This window comes from Falco rusticolus, chromosome 2, assembly GCF_015220075.1.
Source record: "Falco rusticolus isolate bFalRus1 chromosome 2, bFalRus1.pri, whole genome shotgun sequence".
Classification (NCBI taxonomy): Eukaryota; Metazoa; Chordata; class Aves; order Falconiformes; family Falconidae; genus Falco; species Falco rusticolus.
Window position 1 is genome coordinate 8325857 of NC_051188.1, and position 27842 is coordinate 8353698.

General features: G+C 46.2%; 1 protein-coding gene and 1 long non-coding RNA gene across 2 annotated transcripts in view; one reads left to right on the forward strand and one right to left on the reverse strand.

The window, feature by feature from the left end:
• Positions 1-5682: 5682 nt before the first annotated feature.
• Positions 5683-16538, reverse strand: LOC119143040. The gene is made up of 2 exons (XR_005102557.1): positions 14818-16538; positions 5683-14367 (listed from the first exon to the last, which is right to left on the reverse strand). It is a non-coding gene; the product is annotated as an uncharacterized LOC119143040 (long non-coding RNA).
• Positions 16539-16758: 220 nt separating this feature from the next.
• RAB30 (RAB30, member RAS oncogene family) overlaps positions 16759-27842 on the forward strand; it is a 53197-nt gene continuing 42113 nt past the window's right edge. The window contains exon 1 of the mRNA XM_037376837.1: positions 16759-17395. The gene's annotated coding sequence lies outside the window, so the exon portion shown is untranslated. The remainder of the gene's footprint in view (positions 17396-27842) is intronic.

The following is a 27842-nucleotide window of genomic DNA, read 5'->3' on the forward strand; positions in this document are numbered from 1 at the left end:
TATTACACTACAGAGAAAGAGCAAAGAAGGTGGAACAAGCCAAATGACAACAGTGGGGTAAAAGAGCCAATAACCCTCCAGATCTGAAATGCAATGCCTTTAGATACTGACAATATACAGTTGCTTTGTCAAGGCACAGAATGTTGCAAAATCTTTGACAAGGAAAATTGATGGCTTTCCTTGTGGAACATTTTAATGGCTATGCTCAGCTTTCCCAGCGGGATCTCACTTTCTCAGGGCAGAGATTTGCCACCACTTTCTTGATTTGGATGAACTTTCTGCCAAAATCAACAAGGAAGGAATTGACAGGAAGGACTTTGGTAACAGGGAAATTGTAACGTGTTTGAAGAGAACGCGTGCTCGGAGGAGGGGCTACTTCTGTTTCAAAAAGCAGCTTCTTATCAGCAAACATCTACTCTTTCCTGCAGATGTCTTGTCTCTGCCTTGCAGCAATGCTAAGAAGATGTCTCCTCTTGTAAAAAGCCAAGGGAAAGAGTTTCAGCAGCGTAAGAACATCTATGCATATGCTATTTAAACTCCAGTCATTCTATTGAGCTGAACTAAGAAAAGTATTAAAAACAGCTTGATGGACCACAGTGATTAAAAGTCTTTGCAGTTATTACAGGGTCTGTTCTTCTGCTGAGTAAACACATGCTGCAGCTTCCGTGACAAAGGAAGGAAGTAAATATTGGTACAACAGCACACAAAAATATTACTCACTGCCCTTCTGCCAACTGGTCTTGGGTGGCTTGGGGCAGACATGTCAGTCTTCTAAGACAAATCAACAGTGCAAAACTTGAGTGTATGAAAAATGCCATTTTTTTAAATACACAAGATCAATCTTAAATAGTAGAGATGCTAAGCAGTGCACAGAGCAACTGTTATCTTTCAGCAATCTAACTGAACACGAGTAGCCAGGAGTCCAAGAACTGACTTAAAGCAGTGGTGATAACACCTCTCTCCTCCTCCTTCTCCTCACTCTCCTCTGAAATACTACAACCACAATTTGTAGCACACCATATCTTCCCAAGCTTGAAGAATCACTCACACACAGAGAAGAACATGCAAGGTTTTTTAAAAGCACCTTGATAACTGGAACAAAAAAACTTTGTTTAGCTATGAGTGGAATGTCCTCTTATAAAATGCCAAATGGTCTTTTGTTTTTTGGGTCAAAAGATGATGAGATGATCTGTGAGCTCTTATTACTTCTTCTGTTCCTTCACAATAAAAATCTGGAGTGTTTTAAAAATGCTGAGAATGTGACAGTGATTGACAAGAAAAGAAGGACGTAAGGAGATACTGCGCTGAATAAATTGTAATTGTTTTTATAAAACAAAATTGATACTGATGTAGGTTTTGCATTTGCAATCTCAGCCAGAAACCAGGGCTAAGTTTTCTCAACCAAGACCCTTACACACTCTGCCTTTCAGCCTTATGAAAGAACACCTAACTTGGTAAAATCCCTGAGTGCCTTTAAGGAGAGAGATCCTAAGAAATTAAACAGCTGATTGAACTTTTGTATTTTTAACTTTTTCTCAGTGAAAGCATATCTTATTTTTAGTGTTTGTGCAGTGCATGTGTGAGGCTGCTTTCATAATTTTCATTACTGCATCCGTGTACTAGTGAATACCCAGGAATATGCATTTGATTCCAGTTAGGTGTGGGCACACAACAACGTTTCTACAGAATTAAGTATCTACAGTGTGGAGTTCATAGGACTTTTATAATGGCTGGGACCTGATAACTGATCTGACATAAAGTGACAATGGCACAGAGAGAGCAGTAGCTGTAATCACATTAAGTGTGTCAGTAAAAAATTAAGCTAACAAAATTTTAAAAGAAATTTTAACTCCCAGCTTGAGTGAAAGCTGGCTCTGTACCTTGGATAACGGGTTGTGGTATATCTGGTCTGATACTAGGGACCCTGATGTTGGATTTATTGTGTCATTAAGCCACGGTCAGAGAGGAGAAGGGTGAACTGTATCTTTTACAGTTGCAAAAAATGGAAAGTACTCTGTCACTGGTATGTTCTTCTCAGTGAAAAAGCCAGTGGTGTTTGAAAACTGCTGTTGGAGATGATTCAGTCACCATCTATCTGCATGTTAAATCTTCAAAATATTCTGTGTTACCGCATAGTGATGGCAAAGGACATAAAACTGCTACCATGCATTCACAGGGAGATTTAAAGATGTGGCACAGGTATTTGTATAACTGTACTTTGTTGAGCTGAGCAGGGGTATAGTTCTCATCTGCTCGGATCATTTAACTGGCCTAAGACCAAAATATACATTTAATATTCAACAGCCACCTACACCCAGTAATGGCAGGGTCCTCCAGTGATATGTTAACTATGTCAATAAAATATTAGCCAAATTATAGCTGGGTTTTTCTGGTCAAAAGAAAGCTAAACCTTCATTAAATTCTAAAACAAGGTTAACAAAGAAAAAGAATTACTTCTTTCGTTATGTAATCTGATTATCTGCCATGTTAACTTGGTGACTGGATCATTAGAACCTGCTAATTTATTGGCTTAACTGAAATTGCAGCCTTAAATCTTGTAAAAATTAGAGCATTGCTTTGTTTTTAATGTTTGGTGAAATTGTAAGTAAATTAGGTAAGCAATGTGCTTTGTGAGATTGTTTGTGCCTTCACCCTGTTTATGCAAGCTGTAGATGGGACACAAGGTGTGTTTACTTCATCAGCCCGCAACCTGGGTCACAAACTCTGAAGGCACACAGAAGCTCTAGGGGGAAATCACCAGCCCCTTGTGTCTGTCTCCAAAGCGACTACCTACATCCTTTACACCACACAGGCTGTAACTGCCCCCCCCCCCCCAAATGACCATGACAGATATCTGTCTTACAATACTGAGAACGTAGCCGTCTGTAGATTACAAATATGCTTATGGGCTATGGATTTGTGAGTGTGCCCTCATTTACCTGCAGAAGTCAATACAAGACACAAAATTGCCAGATATGTTTACCTATAATGAACACCTCCCTGGATACGCAGCTGGTTTGAAGCAGGACAAAGTAGGGAATCAGGTAGAGCATCTAAGCGACCGCTGCAGGGCAAAACAGCCCCAGCCATCGGGTTGCCTTTTCCAGCCTACAGGGGCTTTTACCGTTTCGCTTCGGTTTTACCGTATATCATGTTCACTGGAATATGGTATATAATAAAATCCACAGCGTGTTGTTTTGGCACTGGGGGAGAAGGCTGCCTCAGTCTTGTCTTGGATGCCGCAGCCATGGTTAGACCCATGGAAAGGGGCCGAGGTCCTTTTCTTTGGTGCAGTTAAGCACGCTGAGTTGGGGGAACCATCTTAAGAGCAGGATGGGACAGAAAGAAGCATTTGAAAAAAAGACCCTGCCTTACAAAGAGTTAATTCAGAAACTTGCTGTTTCTTTCCTGCCTTACTTTAATTATTTTTATTTAAGTATTTGTTTACATTTTAACAAACTCTGATTTCTGAAGTTAAGAGCTTTGTGTTTTGGGACATTAGTATCAAGGGAAAACTGGAGGTAGGTCCACCCCAAAGATCTGCTGACTCTACCAGAGTGCTAATATCATTATATATGTTTATTACCTCCAAAATGAGGAGGTGCTGCCTTTAGATGTCTTGCAGGATTATAATGTGAATTCCTTAGTTAATTACCAAAAACAGTGTTCCCCTGACCTGTGCTTACTGTATTGATTTGCATACTTGCAAGACAAGAGTAAACTGCAGAACACAGTGATTTGAATTTAAACCCATTGCTAAACTTTGGCCTGGAAGCATCAAGTTGCTCTCTTGATCATTTGCATTTACACAAGCCGAGGACAGAGGTAAAGAGCAATAAAAAGGCAAGGCAAAGGACAACAACTCCTAAAGCACCTCAGCAGTGCTAACTTGTTGGGTTATATTAATCAGTCTGATTTTTGCCCTTTTCAAATGGTTGTGTCTTTGCACAGTTTGCCGCACCGGCCCTTTATAACAGATGCAGAGCTTGAACAAAGCGTTTGCTGCCCCTCTACTTGTTTATGTGTGGGTGTGTCCTTTTTGCCCTGTTTCACATACTGAGAGTGAAACAGCTGGTACCTGTGTGCTCCCTTATTCCTGCGATGGAAGCAGCGAGGGGGGAAAGGGCAAAAGAAGCCAGAATTTCTGCTAATGGGAAGAAAAAGTACAGATTCACAGAATGGTCAGGGCTGGAAGGGACGTCTGGAGGTCACCTAGCCCCACCCCCTGCTCAAGCAGGTTCCCCTGGAGCAGGGTGCGCAGAGTCACATCAGGTGGGTTCTGAATGTCTCCGGAGCAGGAGACTCCCCAGCCTCTCTGGGCAGCCTGTGCCAGGGCTCCGCCACCCTCACGGTAAAGAAGCTTTTCCTCGTATTCAGATGGAACCTCCTGTATTGCAGTTTGTGCCCGTTGCCCCTTGTCCTGTCGCTGGGCACCACTGAAAAGAGCCTGGCCCCGTCCTCCTGACACTCACCCTTAAGGTATTTGTAGACTTTGATGAGATCCCCCCTCAGCCATCTCTCCTCCAGGCTGAACAGCCCCAGCTCTCCCAGCCTTCCCTCACCAGGGAGATGCTCCAGTCCCCTCATCATCTCTGTAGCCTCCGCTGGTGCCTCCCCAGTAGCTCCCTGTCTCTCTGGAACTGGGCAGCCCAGCACTGGCCCCAGCACTCCAGGTGCGGCCCCACCAGGGCAGAGCAGAGGGGGAGGACCCCCTCCCTCGACCTGCTGGCCACCACGCTCCTCCTGGTGCCCCCCAGGGTCCCACTGGCCCCTTGGCCACAGGGCACACCGCTGGCCCGTGGGCACCTTGCTGCCCACCAGCACTCCCGGGCCCTTCCCCGCAGAGCTGCCCCCCAGCAGGTCACCCCCAGCCCCTGCTGGTGCCTGGGGCTGGTGCTCAATACATTTGATTTCTTGTAATTACTAACGATAAATGGAGGGTTAGGAAATAAAGGAAGCACTAAGGCCATCATGCTCAGCACCCAGCCCGTAAAGCACTGAAAGCAGTGTGTGAACATTGTACAGCCACCCGCCGCAGCAGGGACCCCAAGTACAGTGGGCCAGCAGCTAGAGCAGCCTCTCCGATTTCAAAGCCAGCACAGATCAACACTTCTCTGATGTGCATTTTGCAGCTCCCTGTGGTATTTGGCTACACTGAAGACCTCAGAGGTGCGACCCGAGACAGAGGGACCGAGACCCTCCCCCGCTGTTAGCATTACAGGGTGCCGGGGGCTCTGCAGCGGGGGGCTCTGCCGTTCCCTCGCTCCCCTTACAGCTGCATCCAGCCCAGGTTTAAACTTACAGCCACATCCCCAGGAGAGTCTGTGACGGCGGCGAAGATACGAAGAGAAGGGCTTATGCCTGCTAACATGGCCAGTGTTCTCTTTGCCGCTCCGTAGGCAAAACACACGGGCTAGGAAACCACAGACCCCATCTAAGCGCTGACTGTATAAGCACGTGCATGCCTGAATTTTATTTAAATAAAAGCCATACCAAACATTTGTGTTTTGAAAATCAGGGCTCCTTTTATGATTTCAGCTGTTTTCTAAAGAAATAATACAAAGCCATTTCACGTCTTGGACTTGGAAATGTGAACATACCCAACGATGCCACAAACCGGCTGTGGAAATGGAGGAGTCGTTAGAAGTCTTTCAAGGTTCAAGAAGTTACGTTGTGTCTAGATAGCTTCCAATATCCTCTTTATTAATGCCGGAGAGGTACTTGGCTACATTTATGAGTGCATTAAAATGGGGAGAACCCTGGGAAGGTATTTGATTCTCCTCTTTACCATGTTGTCAACTACTTTTCCAAGGGATAATGGGTTTTAGACAGAATGCTGTAGGCATAACATTGTAAGAAGGGCTGGGTTTGCTCAGCCTCCTGACGAGTTTTTGCACTACCGTATTTTAGTGGTGACTGGTTGGTTCCCAGCAGTACCGTGGTTCTGCATCTTTACTGGGTATCTGTGCAAAACGGCACTTCTGCCTCTGAGGCATTTCAGGCAGTTGGCTGTAGAGATCTACTTAGCCTCAGGTGTCACCCGTTTAAGAAATGGAAGGGGCTACTTTAAAAAATGCAAAGGTTAAAAATATGAAACTCAGCACATGGACAGCACTTTTCATCTACCTTTTAAGTGTTATTAGATCTCTTTCCACCCACACAGAGATTCAATGGGAACCAGATTTCATCCCAGAGGTAAGAGATGCTGAAGTAGCAGCAGCCAGATAGTCACACAGATGTCCTCCAGTGCAAAACATGGTCCTGAGGTATAAATTATTCGCCCACTGAATGTACCAGGAAAGGATCCAGGTCCTCTGAAGTTTGAACTCAGCAACTCTTGTGGTTTATGACCCATTTTAACATTTGTTATTCAAATATTCCTGACTTACCTGATGTGAATACATGCAGCTGTAATACACAACATGAAAGGAATGCCTACTAAGAAATGCCATTTATATGCCTTTGCATAAAAATGGCCGTATTGGAGAAAATGGAGAAAATTAATTGATTGTAAGTTACATGGAATATGCAGGGATTCTCGGGGCTGAAACATCTATTAAAAAAAAATCATGGAAATGGGTCAAACTGTTCTTCCCATTAACACATTCTTTGAAGGACCCTTGGAAACAGTGTAGAGCCACCTTCACACTGTGGGCTCATCAGGGCCTCCTTACTTGGCAGATCTCAAAACTCTAATGCAAGATTACCACGATAGAGTCATGGAAGAAGACCTGATGACAGTGCCACTAAAGAGAAGACCAAGTCACATAAGGCTTTTTCAAATTTAGCAGACGTCACACATGCCTCTACAAAAGTATTTCTTGGACCTTGCCCACACTAATATCCCCTTTGTTACAAACTACCTAAAGACCTGAAAAAGTTCATCTGATGGCATGCCAAGATGCACCCCGGCCTGCTGTATCTAAAGACTGCTTGTGCTAAAGGGCTGTATCAGAACAGGTGTTTTCCAAAAAAAATGGCAATGAGTTTCAGGGAAAGGGACATAGAAGCCACGGGGACAGAGTGACAAAGGTAGAAGACAGCAGCTCTTGAGATGGATGGCCCCTGGCCTCCTCCACCCTAGGGTGCTGCTGTCCCACCACCCAGGGCAGGGGATGGATGGAGGTCAGCATCCCATCAGACCCCTGCACCAGCTCTGGGGCTGCTCGGCACATCCCAACAGACAAGAAGGAAAGGAGGGCTCTTTCCTCCAAGCTTTCATTTGTCTTCTTTAGAATGATGGGATGCAATAGCCAGAATTTTGGAGCCACTGGAATCACCAGCTCCACACAGCTGAATAAACGGGGAATTATCCTAGGGCTACTCACACCTATCAGGGCATAACCTACAGACTGAACACGAGTGTGATGTGCTATGTTTGGGTGACAGAGAGATACTACAGAAAAGGGAAAAATCCAAAGTTTGGAAAACCTGTGTGTTGGCACAAAGCCTCCCTTAACACCTTTGTTTTAGCCAGAAACAAAATGGTGACGAAAAAATAAATGCCAGTTGAGGGTGGTGGACTTGAGCAAAATAATGCCTTGCACTCCCTGCTATGTCACGGGGTGCTGAGCAGTAAATTCAGGGATGACTGGGGTAGCCATCCCTTGGCATCCCACAGAGGTGACCACTGCCTGGAGGCTGTGCACATAGCACAGGGAAAGCCCAGGACGCACGTATCCTTTGGGAGAAATAGGACGGGTAAATCGGCCATACCCAAGAGGCAGATCCATCCCCACCAGACAGCATGACTGAATATTACAGGGAAGCAGGCGTCTTCCAAACCCAGGATCTTGGCAGTCGTGAGCATTTCTATCTAAATTCACCTTCAGGTAATGGAGAGCGGACTATAGCGAAAGGCTGGGATGCCTGAGATACCGTGAAACCCACGTGAATGAGGCTGCAATGCCACTCAGAGTGAATGGCAGCAACATTACCCATTCTGGAGAGCCACTGCACTTAAGTGTTGACAAACTTGTGAAAGAGCCCACACATACCTGCCTCCATGGCCAAGCATGTCACATGCCTCGGTACTCATGGCAAGGTTAATCCACGGCCAAATAACCTTCTCAAAGAGCAAAGTTTAAAAGACAGACACAATTAGGAACTTTAACAAAATGAGAGGATTCACACAAACCATATTTGTTGGGGACCAGGCTGCTGTGTTTGATCCGCTCTTAAGAGGGAACAGCTACTCCATGCCAGCAATCCGTTGGCAACAAACAGCTCCAGTATTTTTCCATGATTCCCTGGCTTATTGATTTATAATTGTTACTTCATAAATTATTAACATAGACAACATAGATGTATTTAAACATACATTTTATATAGGTATATGCCTTACTTCTGGTATTCACATTTACATGACAAAAATATAAATTATTGTTTAAATTAAATCTATTTAATAATTTAAAAGTAAGCAAATTTACTTATTCTCATTGGACCTACTAAAATAAACTCTCTTTCCTCACCTGTTTGCAGGAGGTAGCATCGGGACAGCGGTTGCTCCAGTCACAACTGACCCTGGAGACGAGAGGAGCTTTCAGTGGGCAGGGATCTGCAGGAGGCTACACAGACCTCACAAGCACGACTGCCCTCCGTCCCTGGTGAGACACAGCACCCCCCTCCTGCCAATTCACGTGAGGATTCTATCTGCCTCTACTTCTCATTTGTTTTTTTCCAGAAAGATTAACAGCAGCAATAATCTAACTCTTAGGGGATGCAATTATTATTTTAGCCGACATCGGCTACAGCAGAGCAAGTACAGCCAAGCCACCGCATGTCACTCCGAAACACCTGCCACTACATCATCCTCATCAGAGGACAGCATTCACCGTTACCAGAACGAAGGCAGTAGATCATATTTGCGTGGCAGGAGTTCACAGTAGAGAAGCTAACTTGGCTAGTATCAGGAGCACTGCCAAAATGTTGACACGGAAAACTGGGATCAGGTTTTTATCTATCACGTGTGGAAGATTTTAGTACCTCAGTCTCGTTACTGTAGAACTGTTCTGCCATGAAATATAAAAGGGATATTTAGTTAAGTGTGCAGGGGTTACATGCAACTCCCTAAATGTAAGAAATTAGTTCCATCATAAGAAAACGTATTTGTACTCCGTTAAGAGTCAACCCCCCGCCCACATTTAGGGGAAAACTGCTCCGCATCTTACTCCAGCTCTCCTCTCCCACTGGGATTTGTTTGGACTACACCTAGCAATCACAGCGCTGCTTACAGACATCAGGGTTTCTTGAGCTGCCACTGCCTGGTCAGAGGGCTACAGGCAGCAGAACATCTGGCTGGGTCATGAGCCCTAAAGCAGCAAAACATGATTAACAAGAGCATCCATGTGCACAAGCGACACTGCACTACTGCTGCTGTTCCTCCCCCACAAAATAAACTGCATCCTTATGCGCATGACTTAATGAGACAGAGGCTTCAGCACCAAGCCCGACCGCTGCTGTACACCTGGCCACTTCTTTTTAGTGCCATGTTGCAAATGCTCCAAACCAGCTCACTAACCCGATCCAGGTTTTAGAAAGCTGCAAACTACAAACCTCCTCTGCTTCTGCCCCGAGCCACAGAAAAGCATACAGAGGGCAGGGAGTGTGCATTAACACCCTGATCAAGACACTGATAGCTCACTATGCCACTCCAAAGAGTTGTGCTGGCACAAAAGGGAGTGGTGTAACATGGCACGGGAAAGAAAAGGTAGAAAGGTAACACCAAACTCCTTAAACAAGCAATGCCACCACAGCCTCTGCATCATGCAGCTGTATTTTCTGAGAGCTCAAAGCAGGGAGCTCAGGTAATACACCTCCTGGGAACACATACCCAGAAAGGCTCTGCTGGATACAAACCAACTTGGACATGCATCAACTCAGAACCCAAGGACAAGACTCTGAGCACGGTAGCTTAGTCAGCTTCACACCTCAACGCTAGCTTTGGAAAACCTCTCCTGCAGTGCAGCATGTCAGACCTATTAAGACATGAGAAATAATCCTTCTCACCTAGGCCTCACGTATGCAGAAGGGCAAGGTTCAGAAGAGATTCTGGGTCATGCAGCTCAGTAGGTGAAGCAATCAGTCCTAGCATGTCCATTTTTAAATCTGCAACAGCAGAACACTATCTTTGTCATAAAGCTGTGCAAAAGGAAACCAAGGGCTGTAAGAGAGGCCACTGAATTTATTGTGAGGCAGCAGGCTTGTGTAAACCTGACCTATGCAGACTGGGGCCAAGACATAAAGGTTAGCTGCTTGCTGCTAGCCGTCCACTAAATTATATCCTTAGGACACTACATGTAAATAACTTGACAGAAGGGAGCAAGTGAAACCACGAGTGGAAACTTGGCCAGGAACCTGAGATACTTACTGTCATTCCCAGGTTTCCAGGAAGAGGTATTTGCAGAGAAACGGCAAAAAAAAACAAACAAAAAATAATCAGGTGATGGAAAAGAGCCGACCAGAGATAATGCGCAGAAAGGCTCAAAGTTTGGGTAAACAGCAGAGTCCAAGGCAAGGAAGAGAACAAGCCCAGGGAATTCTGGCACAGGAGACACTATGAAATGAAGCTCGCCCTAGAGTTGTGTGCTTTTTCACAGTGCAGCGTTACTTACCTAAAAGGAAATGGTTTGTCTACAGTAAGGAATGTTCTGACTGCACTACTGTTTAGGTACTCACACTGCCAAAGATTGTATTCTAAGCTGAAACATATAGGAAGCAACATAAAGCTTTGCGCCACTGCATCCAAATAGCTGGAGACCCTGAGACCACTAGCATGCATGATCAGGGACTCCAGCATTACTGGTTTAGATAAAGGACCTTCTTAGAAAATAACGGCGTGTAATTTCACTCAGAATTCTGGTTGCTAGAATTAAATTTTTACTTCTGGTTACGGTTTTGACACTCTGTGTCCAGCACTTCTCCCCTACAAATCTCAGAAAAACAGAGAGAAGGAACGGAATCGGAAAATTGTTGTAAATCACGCTACTTTTTGTCACAGCACTCATCATTTCCCAAAATGTATTCTTTCCACCAAGATTTTTAGTGGGCTTTTACTTGCAGTAGAGTTTATGTGACCCTTCAAAAAAAGTCCTTGCTGCCTCCCCTTTTTTTTTTTTTTTGTAAAGGAGTAAAGCCTAGTCCCCATGCTTGAGGAGGTCAGCTCATGGACTACTTGTCTGGCAGACACACACACTGGCTGAACGGTATCAGTTACTAACTCAGGTTTACCACTACACAACAAAAATAGACCTTTCCAGGATTTGCGGCAACCGAGGTCCACACCTAGTGTAACCTCAGCACGATGCCCCCGCCTGTCGTACGCACTACTACAGGGTTTTATCAAGTTTTGCGCTGAAGAGGGCAGTGCACACACAGAATACATCCCAACTGGCCCTGCCCGAGTGTTTTCCTGTTCCACGTGGAAGCTCCCAAGCGTGCTGCCTGTATATATTAAAGCTACAACACAGGCAGCCAAAGGATTTACACTCGGCCTGGAGCCCATCCGAGTCATGCCTGTGTGCCAGTCTCCAGCGACCCAAGGGCGGGGAAGGCTTATCTTCAGAGCAGTGCTGCACTCAGCCAGCTAACTCCTGCAGGAGTTCAGTGGAGCAAGCACAACTGTTTTTAAATCTGGTAATATTCCTTGACGAAAAATGGAACTGTTTAGGTGGTTCTGAACTGCACAGTTGTATCTATGCCCTCAAGGGAAATGTGGTCTGCCTACAAACCTATGGTCTTCAGTAGTCACCTTAGGCCATCCCACCTTAAGAGATACATCCCTATGTAACTAAAAAACAGCTGCAGAACATACTCAACTGGAGTCTCCTCTGCTCAAGCGGCATCCCCCCAGTGCTACAGTGCCTTCCCAAAGGGGAGCTTCCCCACAGCTGGTCTCTTGTATGGGAACTACCTGCAGGTTTTCCAAGGCCCACTACAGAGCCCTGACTAGCACTTTTAAGTCCCCTATTCTGATGATCTCCTGTACCTACAATAAAAGTAATTTCCTGTTTCAGTATTAGATGTTCTCATTTAAATTCAAGGGAGTTAGAAGTTGTGGAAGAAGTTTTCCTCTCTACTAAACCCAGTTCCTTCCAATACTGGTTGTTATGAACCCAGGGACTTGCAGTAGCCTGCATGCCCCTTCGTGTTGTGTAACTGCTGCCTCGATTCAGTCGAACACATTCATGCCACCTGAAGAGGTTCCCGACTGCTCTTGGAGGATTCTTCTTGTGCTGAAAGATAAAAAAAATAAAGACTTCATAATTAGTCACTAGAATTATTTTCTGAGAAGCTTTACAAACTTTTTTGGCTATGCAGGAGGATTAGGTTCTTCCAGAAATTGGTTTAACAGCTGCCACCTCAAATTTCCTTGAGAACACTTAAAAAGGCACAGAAGCCTTCCAACTCTTACCTGTTTTTCCAAACTCTCCTGTTGAAGAATGAAGTAGACAACACAACCTATTTTTCTGTATTAAGATACTATGAAACAACAACATGATATAGAAGTACTTGCCTGTTCCACCCAGCTGAACTCACCCTCTCACCTTTCACCTTGCAGCTCTGGCAAGTCCTTGGGAAATTGCTCCACAGGAGACGCAAACAAAATACCTTTGTAGCGGTTTCTTCGGCCTCCAAAATCCGAGCAGTAATTTTGAGTGTTTATACCCTTTCCCCATAGGTCTTGAAGAAAGCAGTTCCTCTGTGACACTTTCAACTCTCCTTCCTCCAAGGGGACTGTGGACAACTTGTGACAAAAAAGTTTTATAGCTGGGATAACTAAGAAAATGGGAGTTAAAACCAAATCTTATGTACCAAGGCTAGCACAGATAGCATCAATCACCCTCAGAAACCATATCCCACTCCCTGTTTGAGTGCACATGAAAATATTTTCATTTAGCTAATTTGCACACTAAGAATTATGTATGGCTTGGCAATTAATTTTCAAGAACTCAGACAACTCCAACATCCTGCCAGTTCATGCTGCACTGACATAGATGTTGACACTGTGACAGCAGAGTATCAGACACCTTAAAAATTATCTTGGCATGTAACATATTTGTACACTCTTAAAATTCAGGTAATTCTCATATAGACTGTAGAGCTGGTTTTGGTATACTATCCACTGAAGGCTCAATTTAGGGCACCCAAATCCTTTAAGTTTTCATTAAAACGTGTCAGAATGAAAGCTGAGATATGAGGCCAGGTTGCTACACATGAAATTACGTCAAACATGTATTAAGCAATTTCTTCTTGAACAAAGGCATCACACATGCCTACTTAATTTCCACATCCCTCCTGCAGGGTCTTCCTACCACATCTCCTGGTCTTCAAGACACTAGGTGGTTGCTTACCTGAGTCCACAGTGACCAAAATCACTTCAGCAACAAGAGAACAGAGTTTCTGTAGTGCAGCATGCCAACATAGTAGTCAAAGCATAGACAATGGATCAGCTTTCACAGGCTCGGGACCATATGGACACTGCAATTTTTATTAGCAGTATTAAACCAGAGTATACCCACGTATTTAAGAAATATCAAAGGCAGGTTTTCAATTCTGTGGTCACCTTATGTGTTTTCATATGAAATGCCGAGACACCACTTATTTCTGCAATAGGACTGTAAGCTTCTTGTGCATCTTGCATTTCAGACCCGTTGGGTCAGAAAAGACTTGGACATCAGCGCTTTCAGGTGAACAGAGTATCCAAGTTTGAGACATGTAACATGAGTTTCATTATTATGATCTCTGACTAGTCATCATCAATGAGTAAGATCCACACACCGGCAACTATCAGATACTCCCGAACTGGTGAAAGTGAGCTATAGATACATAGAAAACTATTTTACTTGTTTCTTGCGTCAGGCATTCATTTGGGTAGATTGCAAAGCCAGTTCCTTTTTTCTACATTTCAATATGCAACTATTAGTTGAGACATCAGTGGTGTCTACAGCTTCAGAAAGAGAAACATGGTATAAACAATGAAATAAAAAGATCTGTAAAGCAGGAGGCATCCTTGTCTTCTCCCAAGGGCAGCAGCACAGACACAAGGGGGAAGGGGAAGAAGAGAGGGAAATTAATGCAGGTGAAATGCGTTGTTTCTAAACCAGTTTAAATAACAAAGCATACCGTCATTAGATCAGCAGACTATCTTGGATGAAGGTTTCACATACATGTTTTCTGACAGTTACAGAAAAGACAACCAAGCTCCCCCCTGCGAGCTATCTCACTGCAATACTTACCATCATTACTTGGGTTCAGCTGCACAGACAGAAGCTTAGGCTTAAAGCCTACAGTGGGCAACTGTTGTGACATAAGTCATCACGCCACTGCCCCTTTTTTCCACCCACAGCACACCTGATCTAAAGGTATCTGTGTAGAGAAGTAGATAAGAAATAAAAGAGGCTGTACTTGCGATTCAGAATTCTTCAGATATATGCAACTATTACTGAAAGTTATAGCAACAGCAGAGGATTATGCTCCCTCCACTCCTTTTCTTCAGTGATGAATATGGCAAAACTGGCCACCCTGGAGGTGGGGAGAAGCATGTCCCCTCCCAGGACACTGGACATTTTACAGGAATGCAACTGGTTCAGATTCTTTAACTAGAGGGAGCTGGATTTAAAGAGATAGAAGAAAGGCACACAATGCTGTAGTATCAACAAACCCTGAAAGGCTGCAAGGTTCAAGTTAAGTAACTGTACCACAGAACATCTCATGACATCCTCCCTACACTGTTCCAAGTATATCCTGGGGCAAACAGACCACTGTATCTGTGTAGTTATTGCGAGATGATATCCTGAGCAAATGCATTGTACTTACCTCCAGGAGGAGCCAAAGTATTAAACAAAACTTGTAACTCCATTTTTCCCGAGCTATACTACTGCTGGACTTTTTTAACAAAGACTTCCAGTGAGCCTGTGAAACTCTTCACAACTCTTTTAAATGGAGTATCTTCTTGAAGTAATAAAGTACTTTATTTCACAGGAATCAGCTGTAACTAGAAACAGTGTTATTTCACAAACCACGCACAAGTTTTGAGCAACGATCTTTCACATGTTATTTCATGGAACTCAAGTTCTTTAAGACTAACAGGGATTTAATTAATCTTTCATATGGTGAACGGATCATTTCACATTCCTCAACACAGGGCCTAGCACATGCAGGGGTGATGTTCAGCACAGGAAAGTCTACAACCCATTGCTGAAAATCTGGCCTAACTCCTATACGCCAGGCAGAAGGTATGCTGAAATTCTGACAGCACCCAGTCAGCTGGCTAAGCTAAGACAGCAAGCTCAGGTAAGAAAACCGGGAAGCAAGTTAGCTTTGCTGCTCCCGTACCATGCTGAGAGGTCTTACACCACCTCATCCATTCTCTCAGCTTTTTCAAGGTTGATTTATGTCTCTATGGACACAGAATCATGGACTGGTTTGGGTTGGAAGTGACTTTAAAGATCATCTCGTTTCAACCACCCTGCCATGGGCAGGGACCTTCCACCAGCCCAGGTCGCTCCCAGCCCCGTCCAGCCTGGCCTTGAGCCCTGCCAGGGATGGGGCACCCACAGCTGCTCTGGGCAGCCTGGGCCAGCGCCTCACCGCCCCCACAGTGAAGAATTGCTTCCCACTATCGATTCTAAATCTACCCTCTTTCAGACACGCAGGTAACAGCCCCCTGTGGGAAGGGGCAAAGCTGGACACACTAAGCCACGTACCTGTGACAGCAAAACACTGTCAGTACTGTTATCAGAAAGAAGCCACGACCCTTAAAAAAAATAACAAGAGCCTCCAGCCAGCACGCACAAGCTACCACCCTGTGTGTGACAAGGGACAAGGGCACGTCCCAGCCTGCTCCCCGCCGAGGCCTGCCCCACCAAGGCCAGGCCATGAGCCCAGCCCTGCTCTTTAACCCAGCCTGCATTCATCCCAGGCCGGGGCCCAACACCTCGGCAGCTACAGCCCCGCACCGGACCCCTCTCCCCACAGGGCGCCAGGGGCACAACCCCGGGAGCCACGGAGCCCCCTCCCCCCCTCCCAAACCAGCGCCCCCCGGCCCCGCCACCCCCGCAGCCCCCACAACCCGGCCCGCGGCCCCGTCCGAGCGCCCCCCAGCTCCTTCCACAGACCCACCTCAGCGGCCGCCGCTCCCGCGCCGCCGAGGCCCGCCCGCCTCAGGGCCCCGCCGCCAGGACCGCAGGGGCCCCGCTCCGGCCCGCAAGGGGGGGGGGGGCGAACCCCGGGAACGCACTCCCACCCCTCACCTCGCTCCCCCCACAGAGAGGCACTGCCCTTCCCAGAGCCGGCGGGCACCGAGGGACAGCGGGCCGCTGCGTAACGCCCTTCAGAGCCCTCCGCTACCCGCCGCATCCCCTCAACCGCCCCCCTCCTCTCTCGCTCTCTCGAACAAGCTCTTTCCACCCCCTAAACCAAAACCTGGCTCCCACCCTCCCCCTTTTCCGACATCTTAACCCGGTTCCCCGGCCGCTCCTCCTAAGTTACGAGCATCCCACGCCATCAACATGGCGGCTGCCACCACCTCCTTCCCCGGCCCCCGCCCGCGCCCCAGCGCGACCGCGCGGCGCGGGGCCTGCCGGGAAATCGAGTCCTCGCCCTGCGCGCTTCCGCGCAGCGCGTCCTTCGTTAAACTACAATCCCCAGAAGCCACCGCTGCCGGTGGGCGCCAGCCAATGGGGAGGCGGCAGCGCGGCCGCTGGCCCCGCCCCGGCGGGCGAGAGGGGTGATGTCATTGCCCAGCGGGCGGCCGAGGGGGCGCGCCGCCGTTCATTGTGCTTCGCCGGTGCCGCCTCCCGCTGCCGCTGCCGGCCACGGCGGGGGGGGGGAGCCCGCTCCTGCTCCCGTTCCGCTCCGGCCCCCTAGCATTGGCCCGGGGCGGCCCTGCTCCTGCATCAGCTTGGGGGGCTGCCCTGCAGCCGGGGGCGGCCCTGCGCCTATTCCTGAAGAGCGCTACCGTGCACCGAACCCTGCTGCACCCGTCCCGGTGGGGGGGGGGTCTGTCCTGGCCCGAGGGTGGCTCAGCACCCGTTCCGAGTGGGCTGCGCTGCACGGGGAGGAGCGGCGTGGCTCGGCACCTATCCCTGAGCGTGGCCGCTTTGCGTCCGACCGCGCTGCACCCATTCCGGGGAGCTGCCCCGCACCGGGTGGGCGGCCGGCACCCATCTCTGGAGGGAGGGGGCTGCCCTGCACCCATCCCTTGGGGGGCTGCACCGCGCCGGGGGCGGCCCAGCACCTCCCCCCGGGTGTGCGGGGGCTGCACCCTACCCAGCCCCGCTATCCCCGTCGTGGGGCGGCCGGGGGCTGCCGGCTTTCTACCATCGCCGGTGACCGGCTCCTGGTTCCCGCCTCGTTTCATGATCGTGGAGAGGGAGGAAAAATCCCAAACCAGGTGAGTTCTGCGCATCTCTTCTCGCTTCCTCTGGTTTTCCTCCCCCTTTTACCACCACCCCCCCCCCGCTCCCCGCCAATCCCCCCATCTCCCCGTGCGCTCCCCCGCGCCTGGCATTCCCCAGCGGGGAGAAGCGCTGCCGAGCAGGGCAGCGTCTCCTTTCCCTGGCATTGCTGAGCAAGGGGTGGGGGGGGAACCCCCCAAAACCCCTACGTCGGAGAAATACCGCGGCCAGGGGTCCCCCCCCGCCCCTGGGGTCCGGCGGGCAGGTGCGGCCGCGCTGTGCGTCCCGCTGCCGTCGGGAAACTCCCGCAACTTCGGGATGCTTCGGGCAGAGCACCGTCCCGTTTGTCGTCCGTTTAACAGCGGAAAAAATAAAATGGATTGTTAATTGCTGTCGTTAAGTGCTGCTGAGCTCCTGTGAGACCTGGGGTTCCTGGGGAGGGGGAGGGCGGGGAACACGACCATCTTTTAGTAAGTCGAACAGGGAAAGTCTGTTTTGGGATGGTTTTGGGGATGCTGGTGAGCTGCGTCGTGCGGCTTCTGTGTTTTGATCCCCCCGTTCTTCCCCTCTTTCAGGGAAACGGGGGAGATTTGAATCGAACTGGCTTTCCATTCTGGCTATGTGCAGTGGGTCCAGGTTTCTTTTCCAAGTCATTTCATGAGTATGCATTGTCAGTTGTCAGCCGGACAGCCGGGTGGTTCATTTCAGCTTCCAAACTATCGTTCTGGTCTCTTTCCCTTTTATCGTAAATAAGAGAAGTGTGTATATTTTAAATTTTGTTAAAACTTTGTGGTCTGGCAGCACTTTATTTTAGTGTGGCTTCCTTACTTGTTTCCCTTGCTGTTTCTGAGGTGCAGTTCAGATCTTTACTTCAATGGTGATGTGATATTAATGCAAGATATTAGATATTTTTTTTCCTTAGTGCCTAACAGCAGAAGGTTTGATCCCCTTCTATAACTCCATTATCGCTGCAATTGCTCATGGACCCCAGATGTATAATCTGGTGCTGGTGGTGGTGAAATGCGTGCACACAGAGAGATCCTGCTCACCTCAAATCTGTCAGCATCTTTCAGTGCCCTTTAAAGTTAATCCACTCCAAAGCCCGACTTGGAGGCTGTTCTGAGAGCAGGAAGAGAGTGTGCAGCTTGGCTGATATATATATTTTTTTTTCTTTCCTTTCCCTCTGCTGCGTATTTGCTTCTGCGCTTCTCTTGTGTAACTGGCACTGTGTGTCCTCTGGCAGGCTCTCCCTGGAATCGCAGCACTGGGGGACGGGTGACATGAGTGCAGTGGGGACAATGAAACTCCCTGTTTGGTTTGATCAAAGTGTTTGTAAACACCAAGGCGGTGGTTGGGGTGTCCGTATGCAATGTGTGGCATTTAACCACCCTCCCCTCTTCAAGCAGGATAAACAGGCTGCATCCACACCTTCTCCTTACATTTATTTTATCTGTGTGTTTTCCTTCCTTCCTCTGTTACTGACTCAAAGGGGAAGAAAAACAGTGCATGCAGGAGTTGCTTTTGTTTGTTTGGTATTTTTTTTAACATTTTTATTTCCTGGAATGGCGTTTTCCCCTTTCTTTTACAAGGGAGGGAATGGGTAATCTAATAGAGGGTTTCCCATCTTGGCTATAGAAGCAGAAGTTTTATAGCAGTGATTTTGTTATCTATGGAGAGAAGACACTGGAAATGAAGTGATAATTTGAAAACATAGCCTGGGAGCTGTTCTGAGAGGTATTGATACAGGAGTTGGGGAGAATAAGCAAGGAATCCATGGCCAGGGATTTTGTATTTATGCAGTTTTTGTGATGTCCCTTTTTTTGGTTCTGCTTTCATCTTTATATGGTATATCTTTACAAACATGTTTGGTGTTTATGCTTGTTTTGTTATTTTTTTCCGAATTTGTGACATTTCTTGAATTAGCCTTGTGACAGCGCAAACATTTTCAAGCTATGCTATACCACCGCAAGAAGTGGATTAAAAATGTACCTCAAATCTACACTATTAATATAATAAGATTAAATTTTGCCTTGCAGCAACCGAAATATAGACACAGAAAAATGGACTGAAAGCTGAAAATCACTCAATAGCCAAGTGATTGCTGTGAAAAAGCACAGATGAGCTAAGGGGCCCTTCCTCTTGAGTCATTTGATTACTGATTCTGCGAAGACCTAAATGCAATGTATGCATTTGCTGTGATTCAAAGGGTCCTCAAGATGCCAATTGCTGGAAGCAAAGAGAATATCCCAGCAAAGCAGCACTAAATATTTCCTCTGGTCTTTTACTTTTCCCCCCATTTCTTACTGGTGTCTAGTTTCTGAAAGGGGATTTAGGGGTAGATGGTCTTGTGGTCATACTCTGTACAGTTTTCTTGTGTCTTAGTCCTGCTCTTAGTGGAGTTGTGTCTGATGCCGTTGATTGGCTTCTTAGTGAAGCCAGAAGTTGAGTCTTTGCAAATTGGCTTTATCAGCGTCACCCACATGCCCTGTGCTGTATTAAATTGCCCATCGCAGAACTGTCGCAGAAAGAAGTTCAAGCTGCCCTGAGGTGAACCTCATGTATAGGGAGACCCAAAGACCGGTGAGATGAGAGGAACTGGGAAGTGCCAGAGCTGGGATGGACTTGCTCCCTTTTAAGCTTCACTTTCTTCTCTGCTCCAGAGCTGAGCTATAAGAGGACAGTGGTTTTGTTGTAGCGTGGAGTTGGGGTATGGTGAGGCAACTGAAGTTTCTGAAGGGGAGAGGTGGGTGGATGAAGAAGGCTGTTCAGGGAGGAACTGAGGAGTCGCTTCCCAGACAGGCATGGGGAGGCAAGGTGAGAAGTGGGGAGCGGGCAAAAGGTGTCTGTGAGCAAACTGAACCTCTGCTTGTTGCTTTCTTATGAAAGAGCTTTTCTCTGTTAGTGGATCTATGCTGCGTGCTGCCCGTCTTCCCAGGCCCAGCTGCAGGTGGAAGGTGTTGCTTGCTGCCTGAGCTGAAGTTTTGTGGCTCTCCAATGCAAGCTGTAGAGCTCCTGGCTCTGGCGCTGCCCTCATTTGGTCCTCGCTGTATAGCCAAGCCGGCATCCATCCATCAGCACGTTGAGGCGCTTGCTCTAAGTTTTGTGGCATCTCCCAGATAGATGTATCTGCAGGTGGTACTTTTTGTGGCTGAGGTATGGTGTTGTTGGCACTTTCTTATTTTTGCATAAAATGTAGCCAAACAAGAAGAGATAAGAGCTAGGAATTAGGTAAATTTCTGTTCTAATTTTAAAGCATATTGCGCTGCCTTTTTTTTTTTTTTTTTTAAAGGCAGGGACAACAGTTTGTGCAAGCCTTGCTTTTGGCAAGTATGGGAGGTAGAGTCCAGAGGGAAAGTGCTGGGAGCTAGTTCATGTGTATTGCCAAATTACCACCCCGGCAATGCCAAAGTTCAAGAGATTCATTGCAACAGTGTGGCTGGCACGGCAGGAGTGCAGAAAGCAGCACAAGGTGGACATACCTCGCTGTGGTGGGGCTCTTTAAACAAGGAGGCTTGTATGGATGCTTGCAAGACTTTGCAGCAGGAGATTTAAGAGCCAATAAAGTCATCTTCTGTATTATGGATGTGTTTTGAACACCAAAAACATCAACCTGGTGGGAGAGAGCTTGGGGCAGAGGTGCTCAGCAGCAGCCCTGCTGTGGCTGGAGGACAGATGAGATGACCTAAAGCAATGTTTTGATTGACTCTAGTTTCTGTAATTTCATTTTGCATCAAGTCATTTAGCTTCCTGCCCCCCCAGTGATTCTGTCAATAACTAACTAAATCCTCATTTTGTTTTTAATGGGTCTCTTACTGCGGCAAAGAACTGATCTGTCATGTTTGTCATGTAATCCTGCTTGGCCTGTGCTTAAATCATGAATTTAAACTGGGAGGGGATTGAGTCAAATATTCCTTAGGTGCTAATATGTTGAAATAATTAGGGCAGAACAAGGATGAATTTGTCCCTTAAAAATCCTTGTCAGTATTTAAACAGAGCCAAGACCATGTTAAAGTCTGTCTGCTGTTACAGTAGTTTCATAACTAATTTGTGCTATTAAACATTGGAACTGCATAAGGTATTAGTGAGACTTGTGTTGTAATGCCATTTGATTTCATCCTGTGTAGATAAAAATCATTAGAGAGCTTTGTTGTATTGAGCTGGGGATAGGTATGTAGGCTGCGAACAGCTGGAGACTGAATTGCTATTTGTCATCTCGCCTCGCCTGGAGTTACCGCTCTCACTACATCGCGCTTCTGTCTGTATGCAGAGGTGCGCTCTCCCTTAATATACTTAAGGCAAAATTTAAACCACCTGTTTAACCTAGCTATTAGTTTCCTGAGATAATTAGGGAATACTTGTACAAAGAGAGGAGAAACAGAGGACACCAAGTAAGGTCTTGCTTTGCTCGGTATAGATAGAGCTCATGGAAATCTGCTGCTGTCCTTTCAAAGATCACAGAATACCCTGTTTATTTTCTTTCCTTTTAGCAGAAACACTTTCTTGTAGCTACTGCTAAACAAAAAATAGCCTTTAACTATCTGAACAGTGTTTTCTTTTAGGCCTGGAAAAGAGTAATGGGAAAGGGAAGAGAAGAAGAAGGGGAGGAAAGGCTGTGGTGGCATGAAAAGAGATGAGCTTGCACATGGTTTCTCAAAAGGCTGTATCCTGCAGGGTGAATTTAAAAGGAGGGGAAAAAAAAAAGGTGTTAGAGATGCCAAAGTGTACAGAAGTCAAGCAGTGCTAGGGTAACTCTGTCCTGCTAAAGATGCTGTCCATGGAGAGGGGAATTTACTGCAGCCTGACCCACTGCTGCACTGTGCCGCTCCTCCTCTGTAATGAAGTTACAGAAAACTAAACTCTGCTTTTTTTGTTTAAGCAAGAAGTCAAGTACTCGGAGGGCAGCATGTGTGTCTTTAAACTGGGAGTATTGCTTGATATAAATCCAGCCAATTACTTGCAGAAAGGGATCACCATGGAACTACCATCCTGTAGGCTGGTGATAACCCTTGGTGCTGATTTGTTGGGAACAGCGAAGAAAATTAATCCAAACGTGTACAAGACTCTTGCACCCTGTGGTAGCAATCATTTGTGTGTGCTTTCCAGAGCGTTTTGGACCAAGTTCCTTAAATAAAAAAAAAAAAAAAAAAAAGGAGCTTTTACTGCTTTGGCAGGATGGATTACTCCTTTACCTGGCTGTGGAAGTATGGGATCCCTCTGCAGGACAATCAAGTGGTTAGGATAGAATATTTTAAGTTGGAAGGGACCTACAAGGATCATCTGGTCCAGCTGATGACACTTCAGGGCTGACCCAAAGGTAAAGCACATTGTTAAGGGCATTGTCCAGATGCCTCTTAAACCTGACGGGCTTGGGGATCAACCACCTCTCTAGGAAGCCTGTTGCAGTGTTTGACCACCCTCTCGGTAAAGAAATGCTTCCAAATGTCCAGTCCAAACCTCCCCCAGTGCAGCTTTGAGCCATTCCCACACATCCTGTCACTGGATACCAGGGAGAAGAGCTCAGCACCTCCCTCTCCGCTTCCCCCCCTCAGGGAGCTGTAGGAGCAATGTCGCCCCTCAGCCCCCTTTTCTCCAAACTAGACAAGCCCGGAGTCCTCAGCCGCCCCTCATAGGACATTCCTCCCAGCCTGGCCACCAGCTTTGTTGCCCTCTGACAAAGCTGTATGGGGCGTTTTGCTTGGAGTGTCACTGCTGAGACAGTACCAGCTTGAGGGGAACCGCTGACAGGCTTGTTCCCATCCTCTTTCTCTGTGCTTGTTTTCTGTCTACACAGGTCTCTCCCTGCTCCAGCACATCCACCCCACCTCCCTGTTCCCCTTTGGTTTTCTTCTCTCTAGCGATGTTCAGCAATAACCTTTGGGAGCTTGGATACTCCCCACTACAAATGAACCTGAGGAATACTGTGAATGGGCATGAATGAAGACTCTCATCTGAAGAAGGTGATATCAATATGGAACGTGTTCCTAAAGATGTTGGCTGGAAAGAAGAATGTGCGTCTGTCTGTCTGAGATCAGTCCACCTAAGCTCTGCCCTGTGGCAAATGAAACTTAAGGCACAGGAACTTGTCAAGCCATCCTGTCTTCCCAGCGGTCACTCTTTCTCCAAATGCCCATTCATCTATAGATACAAAAGTGGTGGCTGTACCAGAAAACATGTGCTCCAGGAAAATCCCAGATCCATGTTCACGATGTAGCTCAACACCTTGAGTTGGGAGGTGAATGCCCATGTTCAGATTTACAGGTGATCAAAGAACAAGTGAGAGGGATTGCCAGGATTAGAAAAGAGATTTTTGGGTTTGCTGTGTTGCAAAGAATGCTTCCAGTAATGAAAAGCTGACTTGAAAAATAATCATTAACGCTTCTGTGTGATTTAAATTTCATTGTGTGATCTCAGAGTAATGGAAAATAGATCAGTCAAGGCTTTTTATCTAACAAGCTTTTAAAGGAAGCCAGCTTCATGTCTCATTAGTGAGAACTTCTCCATGGTGCCATCTCCTATGCTTCCAGGGTCTAATGCATGGTGTTTTCGTGATAGTTGTGACTGCAGCATGGGTATATTTACTTAGAATAACATCCTGTCTTAAAAACATAGTAAGACGAACTTGTACATGAATTTATTTCTTGCACAACCTGGATTCTTGTTAGTGACCTCAAAAAGTCCCCTAAGGGGTCTCCATGGTGTGTGGTATTATTTTCCTGTTGCTTGCTGGTGGCAGAAGGGAGCTTTAAATTCCATCTTCTCCTACGCTGGAGATTCAAGCTTTATTATAACGGCTACTGAACTTCATTAACTGAGAGAGGTGACTGCCACTTGAAAAAATAATCCCTTTTTTTTTGGTTTTTCCTTCATAGCTATTAACTCAAATACCAGAAAAACAAATGTAGGGTTGAAAAAGCTTTCCTGACTCATTTGGCATCCCTGTTAGTCCTCTGGAGACGTCAGATTACTCCATTCTGAGACGAGTAATCTTTGGAGGTGAGAATCAGGTAGGCTGAAATTGCAGTGGGGGTATCAGTTCAGGTTTGTGTATCAGGAAATAGATTAAGAAAAATAACATTAGCCTTTTTATTCTTGCATCTCCCCTGAAGTTCATGGTGCAGCGTGTCCTGTGTAGAAAAGGTATTAACTCAGATAAACCTGTGGTAATGAGTTTAATTAAAACCCCAGCGAAGACTGGAGTAATCTGTAGCGTTCACAAGAGCGTGAGGGCAGGGTTGGGATTTCGGTGTGCCTCTGGGCTGCGGAGGGCTCTGGAATGGCTGGTACATCAGGTTCCATGTCCTGGTTGACTGGAGATGTAGCAAGTTCAGCTGTGGTGGTGGGTTTGGGCTCTGCTTCTCTTCTCTGTAATCCCCATTTCTGTGGCATAGCTACAGAAAGGTGCTTTCACTCTAAAGGAGTAATTTTAACCATTTGCAGCTATTTCCATGCTTTCTATCAAAAATACCCTCAAGCAAAGTGAATATCTGCACCATTGCAATTACTCCAGCCCCATGGCAATAGCTGTCTCCTCTCTGTAGCCGATAGAAGACTGTGGTACCCTCTAATTTCTCATGTATCTGATAATATAAAAATCCCCACTGTAAATATTTGCTCTTGAGAGCATTAGGTGGTTATAGGGCGATTCTTGAACAATGTTGGGTCTAGTGAAAAAAAAAAATAAAATAATCGTGCAAAGACAGTATCCGAGCTGCATGTACCAAAGCTTGAAACAGCAGAAGCAAAGTCATTGCCTTTTTTTCTAGTGCATTTGTCCTTGTTCTGAACAATTTGTTCCTTCTAAAAAGGGAACTGTGCCCATTTTCTTCAAGCCAGCAGCATTCACATTTCTAAAATACGGTAGTAGCATTTTGCTCAGAGAGATAGATGGGGGAGTGTGTGTGCGTGCGTGGAAAGCCCCCGGACAAACCCAGGTTTCTCTAACTCTTTAATTTCAGCAGGCAAGTGGGAAGTCCAAAGTCAGGCTCTGAACTCCAGGCTCAACCTGTTTAGGAGAGGGAGGTGTGAGTGTGTGCTTCGGCTGGGAACTGCTTTGTGGTGTCTGTAGGAATGAGGTCTGCTCTTGTGTTGTGGCCGGCTGTTGGCGTGCCCTGAGCATCTCCTGCAGGGATGTAGTGTGTTTGATGTGGGAACAAACTGTCTCTTTAGCAATCGCTAACCCCAAATTGTGAAGTTTCTTTTGCCTCCCCCACATACCCCAAAACTGGAAAACAAACAAATATATCTGTATCAGAAATATGGAGAAATATCTCAGGATCACATTATGTCTGTAAACCTTGGAAATTACTTCTTTTAATGTAGAGTGTTTCCCTCTACTAGAAAAACCTTTCTTTCCTTTTTTTTTTTTTTTTAAAGTAGCAGCTCTCCTGTCACAGTTCTGCAGGAAAACTGTGTCTTGGTGCACCCACGCTTAGCTGTGCAGGGAGTTGGTCCCTATATGTCACCAGGAAGCATGGACAGAAGTGTCTTGAAATGCGTGGCCTGGGAGGAGTGTCTGCTGGGTCGCGTTGGACATCCCTGTGCTGGAGATGCTTGAGATTCCCCTGTCCTATGCCATTAAACATGGTTGTTACGGACCATGCCTGAACTTTCCACTGCAAACGTGAATGTAGTACAGGGAATTTTTAAAGCTCCTTCTCAAGCTGCTGTATGGCCAGAGACATATGGGCTTCCATTGTTAGTAACTTCACCTTACTCATCTTAAACCTCCAGTCTTCTGTCAATGGCTACCCCATTTATATCAGTGTTGTCTCTAACCTGTTGTCCCTCTGGATTGGGAAACCGCTTAGTTAAAGCCAATCTTAAAATTAAAGTTTTTTGCTAGGTTATTTTTTTTTTTTTGGGACAGTGTCCCCAGACTGATTGACTTTGCAGCCATGCAGGTGGTTAGCTGGCTTTTAATACTACTACTGGTAAAAGCAGCTTTAAAACAAATCCCCTCTAGTTAGAAATTCAGAACTGAAGAAATTCAAAATAAACTGAGTATTGACTTGCACAATGAAATAACCAAGGAAAACATTCATTGTGTACTGAGGCTAATTCTGTTAGAATAAAGGAGGCTGATTGTGAAATAAATATTAAATAAAGTGTCTCATGAAGTTCTGCAGTTTTACAAAAGCGGTTGCCACAGGGAGGAAGAACCTGGCGTGAATTATTGTTTGTTTACTGCAGCTGTCAGTCATCACGGTGGTGAGAGTGTTGCATCAATTCATAGAGCAGCTATTAGTAACCAGGCCATCCTGCTTAAATGTCAGGCTCCTTGCTGGAAGATGTGTGAAACTACATAAAAATTCTTTCCATCTTGTTCACATGTCTTTCGCGATGTTCCTCGTTTTGCTTGCTGACTTCAGTTCTTGGAGATACAGAAGAAGGCTTTAAAAATACCTCCCTGGGTCATGCTAGGTGATGCTTAGTTAATGAATTTAGTTCTGTCTGCGTCTGATGCTCTGGAAGGTTGGTCCGCTGCTGGTCCTTCCTCTGATGCAGTTTTTGAGTAATTAATCTTGTTTTTTGACTGTTCCTGTATCTTATGTATGGATTGGGTTTTATTATCCGTGATAAGGTCTTTGGAATAGGGCTTTCATCTGTTAGTCCCTCCTTTGCACAGTGAGAATCTGCGGTTTTCTGCAATCTGTTGGTGTTACTGTAATGTGAGTAACCAGGGCTGTGTAACCTGGGGTGGGTGGGTGTGAATAGCCATCAGTGATTTCGGGGAACGGCAGTCTCCTTAATTTCACTGCAAATCAACCTGTATAATTTGCAGTTTCACCTAGAAAGATGTATTTTGTACTTTAAAAGCAAGACAATTGAATTCTGCATCTGTTTTGTGTTTATAGACAAGTCACTTCTAAACTTTCTATCTCTTGGTTGCCTCCGTCTGTAAAATGGATATAACCTCAGAGGGATGCCCTGAATATTCATCAATGATTTATTGTATATCGCTGAAGAAAAGTGTTACAGGCAATGTTAATGAAGTTTATTACTTGGCCTGTCTACTGCACATTGATCGGTGTTTCAAACATGCACGGTCTCCGCAGTGAGCACTAGCAAATTCTTAACTGGACTTAGCCTGTGGATGACAATAATAACTGCAATTTACGTGGGGCTTTTCCTTTGGAAGAGCTCCAAAGAATTTTATAAACTCGTAATGCAAACCATAGCATAAATATTGCCTTAGCAGCCACCAGCTATCAGTGAGGTGCTGCGAGATGGATATTACAATGCAGCTGGCAGCTTTATGTGAGAGGATAACAAAAAAAGAGAAGTAATACTGCAAGTGGTAGGGGTGACACAGGCAGGGAAATAGGAAAGCAAAATGACACTACCTGAATTGTGATTTTTAGCTTTGATGTGATCAGCACTTCCTAGAGATCAAGTGACTCATGTGAAACATGACATTTTTGTTGCAGTCCCATGGTGCTGTCA